General features: G+C 38.2%; 1 protein-coding gene across 6 annotated transcripts in view; it reads right to left on the reverse strand.

Moving 5' to 3' along the window:
• MEIS1 (Meis homeobox 1) overlaps window positions 1-17,034 on the reverse strand; it is a 142,577-nt gene that overhangs the window by 5,715 nt on the left and 119,828 nt on the right. The gene's annotated exons all lie outside the window — the stretch shown is intronic.

Raw genomic sequence — 17,034 nt, forward strand, 5'->3', positions numbered from 1 at the left:
ACAGTAATTGAACTTATAATCTTGCTTTCTCCAGCTAGCACTGAAAATGTATAACAAACATCGTATTAAGACACAATTATTGTAGCCCCTCCCCAAATGGCTAGTTACTGCAAATTTTAAAACAGTGGTTAATACAAGACCTTCAAAATCATGCTCACGAAATTTCCAACTCTTAAGATCCTAAAAAAAATTTTTTTTAAGATCCATTTGTACTGCATAATACTAAGAATTACATATCAAATACAGAAAATGAATAAGACATCTTAGATTCTGAAATAGTAAATTGCTTTTAGTCCTCAACTCAAATTTGAATATATCAAACACGAGAAGCACATAAAAGAAATACAATGAAAAGTTTAATAATGCACTATTAATAATTAAAGAATTCACAGTCCGGTATGAATTTCCAGTTTGTAAGTCTGCCTACTTCAGGAGAGAAAATAGTTTCTAAAAACCAAAGCATTAGATAGACAGGGACAGGTTTTAAAAATAAAAATGCATACTTCGTGACAGTTTAAGACTGTCAATATCTTGCATCCTTATGTGTTTCCATTATCTGGAAAGTCATTAAAACAAACAGTAATGGCAGGGTTGCACAGCTGAAAGATTTATTAAAAAAAAAAAAAGGAATGAAACTGGAATCTAATGAAAAGGTCCATTGTTGGTGCTAACTTTTACTGGCAATATATATCAGTTCTTGTATATGAAATCCCTGAACTCCTAATAAACATATTTAAAACACAGATCTACAACAAATTGTGTTGCAAATCAGGTTATCATTATCTTGTATAAACCATGAAAATTGGAATCATGTGAGCAGAAGGTTAGATTAATTCTCCAGTCTCATTATAAGCACAGGTGTAGCACAAACACCATGTGAAATAACCAATTAAAATGAAAAAAAAATCTGCTTTTTCATTAGCTGCCTTCCCACTGCATGACCAATTAGAAAATTATTTAATATTAATATTCTGCATATACCAAAAGTAATTTTCATAGTAACTAACATAGGCAAGGAACAAAAAAAAAAACCAACTCTTTATCTATGGTGGTATTCATAATCTGTAGGCTCTTAGAAAGAAGGAACTCTGATGGCTAACTTTGCTTTCAAAACATACTATTTATGGATATGATTTATACCATTTACCTAAAAAATAGGAAAAGCCCTCTTTTTTTTAACAGATGAGAAGCCAAGGCTCAGAGAAACTGAGTGACTGACTTGAGGTCACGTGTCACCCAAGAGATGTTAATAATTTGCTGAATGACACACAACTGGCAAATGGTGGCAGAAGTACCAGGGCCCTCCGCTCTCACTTCTAGACCAGAGCATGACCACTATTGTGCCACCCATCTCGAATATCCCAGACTAAATAGATAGCTAATAATTAGCTGGCTTTGAGCCAGTTACCACTGGCAACAACCTTCCTGTCCAGGCAGGGAAGAAGCATGCATATGAACATTTTATAGACTGAGGACTCTGATAGCCTCACTGCACGTGCATATAGACAGATAAGGCTACTCAAAAGAGAATTCAGTGGCTTGAGTTATCTATATTCCTAATCTTGATTCCCTCATACTCATACGTTCAGAATCCCATAGGCCAATTCATAATAACCAACTCAGGTTTGAATCTATAACAATTACACCCATGGAATCATAGAAAAATTACATCTCAGGTTTGGAAAAGGCTTTAATGGTCATCTAATTTGGTCACAGGAGTCCTTGGGTGGCACAAATGGTTAAGCACTTGACTACTAACCGAAAGGTTGGCAGGTCGAACTCACTCAGATGTGCCTCAGAAGAAAGCCCTGGCAACCTGCCTCTGAAAGGGCACAGCCACAAAAACCCTATGGACCCCAGTTCTAGTCTGTCACACGTGAGGTTGCTGTGCATGAGTCAGCAACGACTCAACAGCAGCTGATTACTGGTAGTTTGGTCACTGACATGAATCCCTTCTACTATATTCCCACCAAGTAGATGGGTACCACTTACTACCACTTTCGAGTCCACACCATCTATGGACAAGGCAAACTGTTAGAAGGTTTTGCCTTACTTGATCTAAAATCCTTTCACCAGTACATCACCTTAGGATAATTTAAATAATTCTAATCTCACTTCCTTAGGATAGCCTTCAAATATTTAGATGTAGTCACCATGCCCCCTAGCCCTTTCCACTCTTCTCCTTGGATTCAACACTCCTGATCCTTTAAAAAGTTCCTTGTAGGATGTGCTTTTGAGTCCACTCACCACCTGGACCACTCTCTGCTCTCTGCTGAGGTTTTCCTGAGTTCCTCTTAAGATGTCTGGTAGACAACACTAAATGTAGTTATTCCAGGCCTGCTCTGGACCTCATGACGAAAAGAAACACCTCACCACAGCTACTTAGCTGAGTCCACACTTACTAGGTGCTTGGTGGCAATGATCATTTGTTGCTAGTGACAACGCAAACGTAAGCTGCCGTGGAGTTGATTCTGACTCATGACAACCCTAGGTGTGTCACAGTAGAACTATACCGCATAGGGTTTTCTTGGAAATTGGAACCTGGGCCTTCTAAGGCACCTCTGAGTGAACTTGAACTGCCAACCTTTCAGTTAGTAGTTGAGTCCTTAACTGTTTTCACTATCCAGGGACTCCTACCAGTAGGATATGTAGATATAAAGGTAGGAATTCTTTAAATTAAAACAGTAAAAAAAAGATCCAAAATTAAAAAAAAAAAATTGCCATCGAGTCAATTCCAACTCATAGCGACCCTATAGGATGGAGTAGAACTGCCCCATGAGGCTTCCAAGAAGTGGCTGGTAGATTTGAACCACAGACCTTTTGGTTAGCAGCCATACCTCTTAACCACTGCACCACCAGGGCGCCACTATCCAATATAATGAAACATTATTAATAGGTACAGGACGTAGTAAGCCTCTGAACATTAGTTACTTACATTTCCTAATAGTATATGAACAACTCATATTACTATCTGAGGTCATGGTATACATCTTTATATGAAAATTGTTAACCAAATAGCAAAATATTTTATTTTTAAAAACATTACCTTTCCCATCTTAAAACCACCTCAACATTTGATTCTCTTTAGCGTGTTTTATAATTATCCTCAACTATCTTATATGTACTTTGTCTTTGGAATTATGCTCCACATAGCAGAACCATGTGTTTAGATGGCTTTGGGGTGAATTCAAATACAAAAACATTTTCCTTCTGGGCAAAGTAATAAAATGACATTCTTGCTCCTCCCACTATAAGTCAAACTGAGGTCAGTTCCCCCATCCCTGTATCTGTTTAAATAAACTGGTCCAGCTGTTTGTTTCTAAAAAGCCCTTTGACCTTGTGTCTCATCCTCCCTGCTTTTGTGACAAAATGCTTTACCAAAATGCTTTACTTTCCATGGCAGAAGGTTCTAAATTCTCAAGAATTTTCTAAACACTGAACCAAAAAACAGAACTTTAGATTTTATGTGAATTTAAACGGCCATATTCTCTTCTTGAAACAGTCATTTTAAGAGGCATCAGAAAAAAAAGTTATTTTAAGCTTTTATACATACGCATGTGCTTGAATATTTAAAAAAAACAAAAACAAACCAAACCCACTGCCGTCAAGTTGATTCCAACTCATAGTGACCATATAGGACAGAGTAGAGTTGCCCCATAGGGTTTCCAAGGAGTGCCTGGTGGATTCGAACTGCCAGTCTTTTGGTTAGCAACCTTAGCCCTTAACCACTACGCCACCAGGGTTACTGTGTTTGAATATATATATATATATATTTTTTATATATATGCACACATATATATACCTATACACATACATATGGATGTATGTATGTATACATATGGCACATAAATATGTGTTAGAGCTTGAACAAGGAAAAAAACTGTTTTTAAAGGTTAAGTACAACAGAGACCGTAATGAAATTTCACTTTGAATGTGCAATAAAAAAGGTACTCACCAACAGCCACAAAATAGTTTGAGATGAAATATAAATACACACAACCTTCAGAATTTGACATATCGATAAGGTCTCTTAGAAAAATTAAAGAGGTAAGAGAAAAGTTTTACAGTTTTACTCTTGATGTCCAAATATTATTGCTTGTAAAACTCAGATGTATAATGCCAGGAATACATGGCAATGTGACAGTTTTTCTTAATTATTAAAACAGATAGTTGCACATCTTGACTTAATAGAATGCAAGCCAAATTTGCCATAAATTGGGCTTTTAAAAAAGTAAACTTTTAAGTTAACTGGGCTGAAGGTTGGAAAAGTTCTGGTTTGCCTTTCCATATCGCATTCTGAAAGTCAAGGTGTACTTAAAAATATATAGGCGCCATTTTGGCTTAAACCCACAATCTCCTTTTGTGAAGCATATTGTAAGAACCACCTCCCTGTAGGTGGTGGAATACTGGATTAGGAAAAGCATCCTTATGTTTCCTTTTTTCATAGAATCATGAATTAGAGTTTCTCCCTGTGATCAAACTGTCTCCTGTCTCAAAAACCAAGTTTTACAAGGGAAAGGAAGATAAGGAGTTGGCTTTATTCCATGTCAAAATAAATAGAGATGCATTTCTTTTTACCTAGTTGTTTGTTTAGAACCGAAGTGCTCCTAATAAGGGGGAATGGGAGGTAGAGAGGGGAGCAAAATCTCTAAAAATCTGAGACCTAGTATCAGCTAAAAATTGAATTTTATTCACATTTTTTATAGGAATCAGACAAGGAGAATAGAGATGAGTCCTGAATTATCATGTTAAAAGGATATCCAGGAAGTTCTGCTTTATTCTTTCTTTTCTTGTCCCCTAGACGTTTGTTCATATTTAGACATTCTTCCCCCCATTCTGCTAATTCTACCCATCTCTTTTCATTCTCTGTCTTTGGATACCTGAATAGCTTTCTGACCAAGGTCTGGTAAAGCAGCATTCTGAAGTTGACCTTTGTCCTTCAGTTCATTCTCCACTCTTGCCCTGGTCCCTTCCTCCAGAACTGGATTGCTAAGCTTAGTTTCCCCTTTGTGATAGCCAGGAGGGATGAGGCGACCACTGGGGGACTCAGTTAGGAACCAAAACACAGGTGCATTTTCCCAGTTCCACAGACAACTTTTTCCGTTTAGCTTTGGCGTTTGCCTATACTCTGACACGCTTTGTCCTCTTGTATGGCTCTCAGTAATACTGGCAAAATTAAAGCAAAATTACTTGCTCATTTTTCAGAAATGGCATTTTCACCTTTACTCAATTTATTCATCAGTGTTTACCGCCCTCCTTATTCGCTAATCATTAAAGGTAACTCACATTGTGTAGCTTTGGCAGCTCATAGCCAACAGTCAACCACATAAAATCAAAACATTGCTATTTCGAAACAATGGTATAACCCTCCTCCACACCTGCAGTGCTCCTTGCCAACGAGGCACAAGTGGTGAACTGGCTGGATGGTGGTGGACATAGGCTTACTTCAAAAGGCACATACCTAAGTATGGAGAAATATTTATAGTACTCTCACATCTCACATGCCCAATGACACTAAAATTAATTCTTAAGAAAATATTTCATGAAATAACTTGATATATTAGTAAAACTGCATTCTATATATGTATGTTATTTTTGTTGATAGTTGCCATTGAGTCAATTCTAACTCATGGAGATCCTCTGCATGCAGATCTGCAGGCAGGCCTGTCTTCTGAGGCACCTCTGGGTGGGTTCAAACCACCAACCTTTTGGCTAATAGATGAATGCTTAACCATTTGCACCACTCAGGGACTTATCTATACCTACACTATCAAAGAAAGCATCAATCATAATCATCTTGATTAATATTTAAGTAATATGAGTATATATGTACTTAAATAATAATAAAAAATTAACACCATGAACTCTTAAGTATAATGTAAGTACTGGCAATTTCTGCATGCACCATTCTTTATTCCATTAAAAACAAACAACATACATATAATTCATTTTAGGTAATTTTTATAAATATTTTTAAAAATATTTTGCACTACTAGAATTAAGCACTATGAAAAATCTTCAAACGTAAAATTTCATATTGAAAGGCAGTTACTGAATTCCAGAATTTTCTCCTCCATGAATTTCCTTGATACAGCATGTTTTTCTAGGTTTATCACAGTCACTTAAATAAAACTGTAACCCCTTGCCATTGAATTGATTTCAACTCATAGCGACCCTATAGGATAGAGTATAACTGCCCCATAGGGTTTCCAAGGAGTGGCTGGTAGATTTGAACTGCCAACCTTTTGGTTAGCAGCCAAAGCTTAGCCACTGTGCCACCGGGGCTCCAAATAAAATTATATGTACTGCTTTTTTTTTCTAAGACATCATCTCCTAATAAATTTAAGGTATGTTTTACACATAAACTCTTCAGGGAAAGAATTCTAGCTATCTTCTGAATACTTCTCTGTTCTTCTGTTTTAAACAAGAAATTAACTTCAAAACTTTTTGTTGGAATTCTTCAATTTAGCTTTCCACCTACTTACTGGATTTAATGATCCATAACTGGCTGTCTTCAGGGTCCAAACCTTCTACACTCCCTTTCTTTGTGAAATAAAATCTCATGAAACATGATTTTCAGACGCTCAAGAAAGTTGACTCAAACTCAACTCAAACCTTATGAAATCATGTTTTTGGCAACTTTTTCTCATTTCTTAACCTCATCCAGGATCCAACAGTTCCAGGACTGCAATACATCATCTGTGTGGCTGGGGGCGGGAGGGAGGGGGCTGTTGGGAGGTGGAGAATGGCGGCAGGAGACAAACAAAAAGGAGGGAAGGAGGGGCACATGTTCAGCTCTCCACCCACCTTGGAAACATAATATTGGAATTTGTTCAAGTTACAGTAAGCCCATCCATCAGCGGTATGCGAAGGTTTCCCTTCTCTAGCAGTAATGTGGGTATTTGTCAAATTACTCTAGAAAGAACTGAAGTTGTTTAAGACAATTGAGAAAGTTAATTACATATAAAATTTCCTTCAACACAACTAGTGAAAAAAACAATCACTAATTAGTTAACAATTACAATGCAAAGTAATAACAAAACCCATACATTATTTTAGACTTTGGATGCTGAAATAACTTTCAAATACTTTATTGCTTAGAGTCTATGACAAAGAGCTTTCCTTGAAAGCAAAGTTTAAAATGATATTTTTATTCTAAAAAAAATGTAGGCTTGCTAATATCCTTTCAACTGGACTATAAGGTTGCAATGAATTGGAATTGTCTCAGTGGCCATGAGTTTGGATTTTTTTGGCGGGGGGAGGGTTTATCCTTTGATCTAGTTCCAACTGTGAGTATAGAAGGGTTTCTATTTCTTCTGTCACTCTCTGCCACTATCTAGGTCACTAAAGCCCTAGAATCCAAACTCAGTGGAATGAACGGTGGGGATATATCACCAGACCTAGCATAAGGAATACCCAGCAGTTAAAAAATATTTTAAATATCCATTGACATAAAGCAGAGGTAACAAAACGACTTTTATAAAGCATTATTTGCTTAAATGTGACACCTTGCCAAATATGAGTTTGCATATCCTTGTACGTATAAGAAAAATAATGGCTTTCTTAGGGTATACGGAATTATAATGATTATTAGCACAATATATAAGCAATATGATATTCTAGGATAATACAGCAAAACATTCCCTATTAATGGAAAAGCTAAAATAGATATAATAATATCTTCAAGAACAGACATGTCTCTCTTTGGTTTAATTGCTGAATCATTTTTCATTTAAATTCCAATCTTCCCATAAAACTGCATCTAACTAAACATCTTCATTACAAAATAAATATTTTTATTTATAGCAAATACTAGTTTCCTGCCGATGTCCATTATGAATGGGACGACCAGGTAATTTATCATCTAAAATGGGCACTTTTGAGAGTGAAAGGGCACTATTTATCATGCTGGGGCAACAGGCATCGACCTCAAACACCCTAGGCAATTGGGGTGTATCGCCACCCTAATGATCAAATATGCACTGTATTTCCTAAGAAAATTTTCCTTGAATGACTGGAATTGAAACGCTGTTGTGTTAGAATGACGAGCAGCCCCAGTATATGTAAGGCGTTACAGACTCACAGCACCATCTTGAAATCCCTCTGAGCTCCTTCCCTTCTCCAGGATCTCTCCTTTAGTTGTCTTAGCTCCCCAAACCTTGACCAACCATAAACCTCCCAGGCCTGGAGTGTCCATTCATGCCAAGGATGGCTATCTCAAAATCTCACTTGATTTCTATTTTCACCTGGTCACAAAGTTAGACTACAGAATGGCACAACCATGACTACTTGACTTGAATGGAAGCCTGTGTCTATTCCTTTGAATGCATACTGTAACTTCTGTTTCAATTATTAAAGCTTGAACCTTAAGCTCTATATAATTTATATAAATATATAATCTGTAGTCCCTTAAAATATGAATGGAACCACTTAAAGGGCAAAAATCTCTCAATGGAGATATATGATGAAACCTCTCAAATGCAGACAACGACACTAACCAAATAACCTCTTTGAATTGGTCAAATTGTTGAAAAATACTCCTGGGGATCTAAGCTACATGGGAGAATGTTTGGAAAATGTGCATTTCACCCCTGAGTTAATTAGATTTCTACGTGGCTACCTTTTTCTTTGAACAATGTCAATGAAATACTGGTCAAGGGCAAGGAGAGCTAAGAGCTGTGTCAGTGGAAAGAGTATGAGAACTCAATAGGAAAACTGCCACTTACTGGCTCTGGGATCATAAGAGTGTTTAGGTGCAAAAATTGTGATGGTCGAGTGAGTTAATGTTTTTGAAAAATGCTTTGCCAGTTGTAAGACCAAGATGGGGTATGTTGGGATACTGTCATTATGATTCTCAAAAATACATAATGGTACAAAAACTTGTACATGGATGTAGCAGCATTGTTCATTGTAGGCATTCAGTGGAAACAACCCAAATGTCTATCAATTGACGAATGGATAAGCAAAATATGGTATATCCATACAATGAAATATTAATCAGCAAAAAAAAAAAAACAGTAAGGTACTGATGTGTGTTACAATGTGGATGAACCTTGAAAACGTTCTGCTAAATGAAGAAGGCAGTCACAGAAGGTCACATATTATATGATTCTATTTATATGAAATGTTCAGAAGAGACAAACCTATAGAGATAGAAAGTAAATTAGTGGTTGCTTAGGGCTGGGGGCTATGGGGATGACAGCTATAAGTATGGGGTTTCTTTTTGGGGTAAGGAAAATTAATTGTGGTGGTGGTTGCTCAACTCTGTGAAAATACTAAAGATCACTGAATTGTACCCTTTAAATGAGTGAATTGTATGGTATGTGAATTGTATCTCAGGAGCCCTGGTGGCGCAGTGGTGAACTGATACAGCTGCTAACCAAAAGGCTGGCAGTTCGAATCCACCAGCCGCTCTTTGGAAACCCTATGGGGGCAGTACTACTCTGTCCTATAGGGTCACTATGGGTTGGAATTGACTCTACGGCAATGGATTTTAAAATGCATAATGGTGGATTGGAAGAGCCACTGGACTAGGACTCAGTCCTATCCCTGCCTGGAATTATCAGTTTAACACTCCAAGGCCCTGAGCCTCGGGTTCCTCTTCTCTCAGATGACGCATAAAATCCCATCCAGGACTCATATTCTGGTTCTGTAGCCCAGTGTTTCTGAAAGTTTAATCCATGTTCCTTTTTGATAAACTTCAAAATCTCATATCCCTTTGTAATTCAAAATTTCAGAAGAAATGGCATGACTAAGAAAGATTTTAACTCTCAGTATGCTCCTTTACACAATATTTGCTCAACGATTCTGCTGTGCCTCTTCAGTTCCCACCCCTCCCTCAGCCCCCACTTGGCCAAGACCATGATAACCCCTTGCTGTTAACTCTCCGTAGAGTACTGCCAGGTGAGCAGCCATGGGAGCTGAGATCTTACATCTTTTGGACATGCACAATTTTCTCCCATTAGCTTTTCAACATCCCCTACCCCCTACCCTTTCCAAGTACATATGAACTCTGACCCAAAGTAGGGATCAAATAAAGCCAACCACAGCAGATGTTCTAGCGATATAGGTCAGGAGAATCAATCCTTCAACTAGACAACAATCCTCAAAACTACTGGTATCTACATTCAAATGAGCAGCCTCCAATAGAAAATACTGGAAATTTAAGTATGTATGTATGCATATACGTAGATATTTTTTAATTACATGGTGCATTTAATTTCCATCCCCAGGCAATATACTATTCTTGAAAAATACCGACTTTATCAATAGTAAGCCAGATCTCACCAAGGATAAGAAATTCCTTTTCAACCTAACTTACATTGAGAACCCAGGACCAATAATCCCTCATGGGTTTACTGAAAGTTCATTTGTTTAAGAAAGCAAACGCTTTTTGTTTTTCCCTTTTTCAGTGATAGAATCTAATCTTGTGAAGCATTTGGTCCTTTAGTCACATTTGGTTAAGAGGGTAAGAAGGAAAAAGGGGGTCCCAAGTAGAGAAACAGATGAAGGGTTTTTGTTTATTTGTTATTGTCCAGGTGTCCAGAGCATGATAGAGTTCATTATTTTTCATATTAATGGGTCAGACCAAGGATGGAAATAAAATAAAGAGGGAAATATCAACAACCCTGAAGGCACTGAACATGAAAGCCCCGTGTTTGCAAAGTGATAAGCACCCATGGTGTTGCATGGATTTTTTTTTTCCTTAAATGTTCTCTTTCCCTGTAAAAAATTTAAAAAGAAGCAGAACAACCCCTTTCCCAAGCATTTACAAAAAGCTCCACAGCAGTCACACACTGGATGGATCCTGTCGGGATCCAACACGAGGTGTGCCCTCAGAAATACTTCGTTCCCCCTGCGCCCCTGGCTCCATGCCGTTTTTGAGAAAATTGTTTTATTCAACAAGGAGGCAACATTTGCCCCATTTTTAATATTTCAGGCTGACTTTTTAACCACTCAAAAACGCTGTTTGTTTTATGTAGGTGCAGCCTGAAGCAAGATGGTGATGTAAGCGAGAGCACCAGAGAGGGTCTCTAGAGTGGGCACAGCTCTGAGCTCCTCGGTGCTTCAGTGCTCAATGGTTAATCACCCAACATCAGCCTCAGCAACTGTTGACACAAAATAGGCGGAGATCAGGTCTGTGCAAGCAGAAAATACCAGAAAGGCAAACTATATGTAAACACACTTAAGACAGATTTGACAAGAATAGACCTAAACCTGACTGGCTAGGAAACTACCCATGTTTAAAGCTTCAGTGTGCCTCTCAGCTGAGGCTGTTTTCCCCTGACTAAGTTTCCTGTGAGAAGAGAAAGAGTAACACTTTAAAAACTAAAATTTGTTTACAGAAGACAGCTAAAATTGTCCCCTTGATTCATAGAGTGTGAGTCTCAAATCTGCTCCTACACGCCGGACTTATGTAACGTAATACAGGCCTTCCACGTATACCTGGAGTGGAGCCAAGTGAAAGAGGGAGGGAGAGAGAGAGACAGAGGCAGGGAGACTGAGAGGGAGAGGGAGAGAGAGAGAAAGAGAGAGAGAGGGAAAGAGAGAGAGGAAGAAGGAGAGGAGGAAAGAGAGAAGGAGAGAGGAAGGGGGTGGGGAGAGAGAGCAAGAGAGAGAGAGAGAGCCCCCATACAGCCACGATTCAAAAAGTTGTTTCTCCTGACCTATAAAACTCATGCAAAGAAGCAAATGCATAAGGCTTAAATAGTCTTTTAATCTTATCTAACTGACACCTGACAACCCATTACTTATAGATTATTAATGCACCCACTAAAAAGTTTGTCATGTACAAAATTACTAGAGAAAAAGATTGAATGCCTGGGGAAAAAACAAATTTTGCTGTACAATAACTTCAGAAATTTCCAGCCTGTTATCTGTCATGCCCTTCACAGACTCACAGCACACTGCTAAAAACAGCTGATTTATCTTTATTGTGGATCCTAAAATGACAGCACACATGTTTTTCATGTCTTGTGATAATGTTTAATTTCATCTAGTTTTTATTCTACCGTCTTTGACTTGCTTATTTAACGTGAGGAAAAGTAACAACTTTTTAATTAATTTTCCTGTTTGTCTATGGAAGGATGTGGTTTTCTTCCCCTGCCGTGTGAGGCTGGAAATAGAGTCAGTTTCCAAACCTTTGGCTCACATTACTGTATGTTGTAGTTGTTGTTGTGTGCTGTTGAGTCAATCCTTATTCATTGCAACCCTATAGGACAGAAAAGAACTGCCCTATCTAGGGTTTCCTAGGCTGTAATCTTTATGAGAACAGATCACCAGGTCTTTACCCCCTCCGAGCAGTTGGTGGGTTGGAGCTGCCAACCTTTCTGTTAGCAGCCGAGTGCTTAACCATTGTGCCACTGTGACTCCTTCACATTATTATATAGAGAACTAAAAGAAGCCTTTGGAAAAAAAAAAAAGTTGCCATCGAGTCAATTCCAACTCATGGCAACCCGTGTGTGCAGAGCAGAACTGTGCTCCACAGAGTTTTTAAGCCTTTCAGAAGCAGATCACCAGGTCTTTCTTCCAAGGCTCCTTTCAGCTAGTAGTCAAGGGCTTAACCACTGACACCACCCAGGGACTCCTGGGAGAGGTCTTAGAGCCTGACTAACTAGTCCTACCCTTCTATTTTAAAGGACAGGATGGCTCTAAGGCCTCTTCCAGCTCTAATAGTCCAGGCTAGATAATAACCTGAGGCGAAGGGCCACAGAGTGAATGTTCCAAAACTGTTACCCATGGAGATGAGGTAACTCAGTGAGGACTCACCTTCGATCATTGAGGAGCAAAAACGGGATGGAAAGTTCTGACTCCAATTGTTCTCTCCCTGCAGGTCTCCTCACCTTACACCCTGTGTAAAATGTATGTTGGCATGAGGCTTACAGGGGCATTTACTCCCGAGCCACCTGTGGATAGGCGTTGTCACGCCAGGCTCTTTCCCCTGGACCACCGTGCCTCTCAGCCCCCACACTTCTGCTCTCTGAAGGTACATGGGAGTCAGGTCCTGCTCTGCCAGGTTGCATGACACATGGGGAGCCCTTTCCATTTCTCTGACCAGATACTTGTGGCCAAGACACTGAAAACAACAAATCTGGCTTAATTAAGACTGACCACAAGCTGTGCTGACCTACACACCGCATTCAAAGTCAACCACAAATCCCCTGGTTTCACTGCCTTGAAAAAAATCACAAGAGACTCTGAAACCTTGGCTCTACGAGGGATAAATCGGGCTCCCAGCTCACTCAGCTTTGTGTCTCACTTGAACTCCAACCCTAAGTGGCCCTGAAGTACTTGCTCAGGTTTGCTGGCTCTCAGCTTCAGGCATCACCCTGTTGTCTTATTCTCCTGAAAAGCTCTGAAGCTCCCTTTGAATGCTGGCTGGAGGGAGGATAAACAGTAGCCACATGAAAAAACACCTGGACTCTTCAAATCCACCTTCTTACATCCCAGACCTTCTTATTTCTCCTCTCACCTATACTCCTGGCCCCATGGCAGAAGGGGCAGGGCTTTTCCATCAAGCACAGGGGGTACCCACCTGCCCCTTCATAAGGGATTTCTGTCTTTACCAGTATTCAGGCATGATTTTCCACAGTGGGGATAATCTCTGAGTAAACCTATGGTGTAAAACTTACAACAAAGTATATTTAACAGACAGCAGAGTCATTTTCAAGGAGGATTGTTTGGTGGAAATTTTTAAAATCTGCAGACAAAAGCAGTGTCTCTGTTGAACTCCTAAGACTCCCTGACATGACAATACCTGAAGGTTTCTAAATTCACAGCTCTTTTCCCTGCAAGCTATTTGCTCGGCTTTCCTAATAATACCTTGGCTGCCTGGCGCCCTGCCAATTCTGTCTCAGGCAATATGCAAGCTAAACATTTTTTGACTGATTTCAGTATTTTCCGATGAGTAACTAGACAGTATTTTATCTAGTGAGTATTACTGATTGCTGTAATCTAAGCCCAGAGTAAGCACCTGTAAAAGTAATATTATTAGAATTGACACTTAAGGTGAAAAGCATAGTAATTAACCAAGACTTGGAGAACAACAACACATTCTGAAAAGTGCTGGGGAGTTATTCTGTTTCTCTTTCCTCATCTTCATCTTCTTTTTAAAAAAAAAAAAAAAACTTGTACCTGTTACTCCATTGATCAATTAGGAGGTCTACCTATAAAAGTAGGTTACACTTCTCTTCTCAAAGGAAAAAGTTAAACCACCTGCTTAATAAAATTTCTTTTTTTGTGTGTGAAGCTCTTCCCTCCGTAGGTAATCCCCAGGAAAGGAAAACCACTCTGCTCAGCACTTCGTTTTGTAGTTGAATGGCGAACAAGTGACCCAGTGCTTCTTGCATGTTGCGCGGTGTTTTACATCTGTTCCCTTGCTTTTGTGTCATGCCTCTGTTCAGCTTTATTGACAAAACAATCTGTGCCTAATGTTTAAACAACATCTGTAAATGTATTATTAAATTATGTTGGACGAAAAAGCAGAACAATTCTATGAAACCTTATGACCCCTGATTGATTGTTAGATCACAGAAGTTGAAGGGGTAATTCGTGAATGTTTTAACATTTACATCTAAACAGGTACCTTTGTTTATAGAATATTTGATTACTTATAAAAGTATTTGCTGCACTATTACAATAACTCAGAAAGGAACTTGACCTTTACAAAGTTGAATCTGTTTGTTCTAATAAAGGAGATGCTATTTTCTTAAAAATAAGTTTACATTTTTTACCTTTCAGTGGCATAAATCTCTAAGGATAACACACTTTTTTTTTTTTTCATTAGTAATAAATGGGAAATGCTGCCTGAATGCTTTGTACTTTGAAGGCAGTAAATAAAGTAAGTAGAAAAATCTGGTATGTGTATTCATCTGTGAACTCTAGAGCTGTGAAAATTCTACACAGTATCACCTCAGATGTTAGGATGCTACCTGGATGCTCTGTTATCAGCCACTAACAAAAAAGTCAAATCCACCCAGTGGAGTTGCAGAAGAAAAACCTGGTTATCTACTTCTGTAAGTTTGCAGCCATTGAAAACCCTGTGGCGTGCAATTCTACTCTGACACACACGGGGTCGCCATGAGTCAGAATCAACTGGACTGAAACAGGTTTTTTTCGGGGGGTTATTGACAGAAAGTGATTTTTCTCACCATACACAGATTCTATTTCACATACAATACATACTTTGCACCTAAAATCCATATTGCCTTCTCAAAGCACAAAGGAATAATCGTTTAACATCACTCCTTAATGGGATAGTGTTTGAATGAGAACAGTAAACAAGAAAACTGCAAAATTCATTCAGTATACCCTTGGCCAGAACTCCGCGGAGGCAGGAAGTGTGTGAGGCTTCCAGCAACTGAGATACAATCACAAGGCACAAGTCTTCATCACACAGAATTCCCAGGTCTGCAACACTGGTGTGAAAACATGTCAGGGAGTTTTTATTCAACCATCCTACACTCACATTTTCAATATAAAAAAATTAAGTTTGTTATTCAAGAGAAAAGAGAACCTAGTATTCGCTTTGTGTATGTGTGTGTGTGTTTTCTCTGAAGTTCTACCTAAATACTTAAAGACCTAAATAACCATCTAATCCTCAAACTTTGAGTTTCTACTTAGATGATGAAAAAATTCAACACATTAATGTGTTTTCACTGCTGATATAACAGAGATGTTTGTCACAACAACAACAATGGAAAACCAAAAAGACAAAAACCCTTAATGTTATTATTTGTCATTTTGATATCAAATTATGATTGGGACAATTAAAAAAAATTATAATTGGAGGTGAGGGAATAAAGGAGGAAGAATACATACATACATGACATTTCTAAAGTATGTTTACATTTGAATCTGCCACCAGCATGCTAGATTGAAATATTTAGGCAATTAGCTATGGAAGTCAATACTTTAAAAAGAATATACATTTACCTCAAATATTTAGGTAAAAATATTTTACCCAAATGATCTGCATAATTGCCTCAATCCTCAAGCAATTTATTGGCATAGACTTGGCCTAAGACGTCTCATCTAATAAATTTCACATCTGATCCAAGGGCCCCAAATCTTCTAACTATGAATGCTGACCATTTAAAGATTCTTCTTTCTGTTTTGATTCTGACAGGCAGACCAAATATGAGCTACGACAATTATTTCTTTTATTTCTAATTTTCTCTTGAATAATCAAATTGGTTTTCTTGTTTTACATTTAAATTCCCTCTGGTACAATCCCCCCTGCCCCCAGGCCCAGGCTTCTTTGGAAATAGCCAAAGCTGGTAGCATATAGCATTTATATGTCAATTAAAGAAGGGTAAAATTAGTTCAGTGAGGGAATGAAAGAATAATTACAGTGCATCAAACTTCTCATCTCATTTTCCAATCCAAATCTAACTTCAAGCTACGTCAGCTAGGGTTTCTATGACAAGCTAACAACCAGACATGAGTTTATATTTTTCACTTACGTATTGTGTATTTCAATATGTTATGTGGCTGCCAATAACTATGACTGATCTACACCCAGCCTGCCCCGCGGCATTTTATTACATCTCTCCAACAGGGACCTATGGTGACTCATAGTTCATAGAAAAATGTACATGTGTTAACAAGCTTTAAGAAATCCAAGAAGGAAGACACAAATTTTTAAGTGTGGCTAAATAAAATGAAGGAAGACGGCTAAAATAAACTTTAAATAAAGTTATTTCTAGAAGGAAGTAACTTGGGCTGGTGTTTAATACAGGAAAAATGATGACAAGCTCTCAAAGAAGCTTCGTGTAATTTCTTATTACAATGAAGGAAAAGCAAAACCACTCAGTGTTGATTCTGCTTTTTTAATACCTAAATATGGCACATTTTAAGATTCTCTGACATTTTGGTTTCTATGCGGTACTGTTTGGGTTTCCCCATTTTTGCATAATATTTCCTACTCGAAGTCTAAAGAAAAAAAAATGTATTATCGGTTCCTTAAAAGTAAAAGATCTGGATGAGAACTGATAATCTTTTAAAAACTCAAATCAAACATGGGAATGTCATTTC

The sequence above is a fragment of the Elephas maximus genome, chromosome 17, assembly GCF_024166365.1.
Source record: "Elephas maximus indicus isolate mEleMax1 chromosome 17, mEleMax1 primary haplotype, whole genome shotgun sequence".
Taxonomy (NCBI): Eukaryota; Metazoa; Chordata; class Mammalia; order Proboscidea; family Elephantidae; genus Elephas; species Elephas maximus.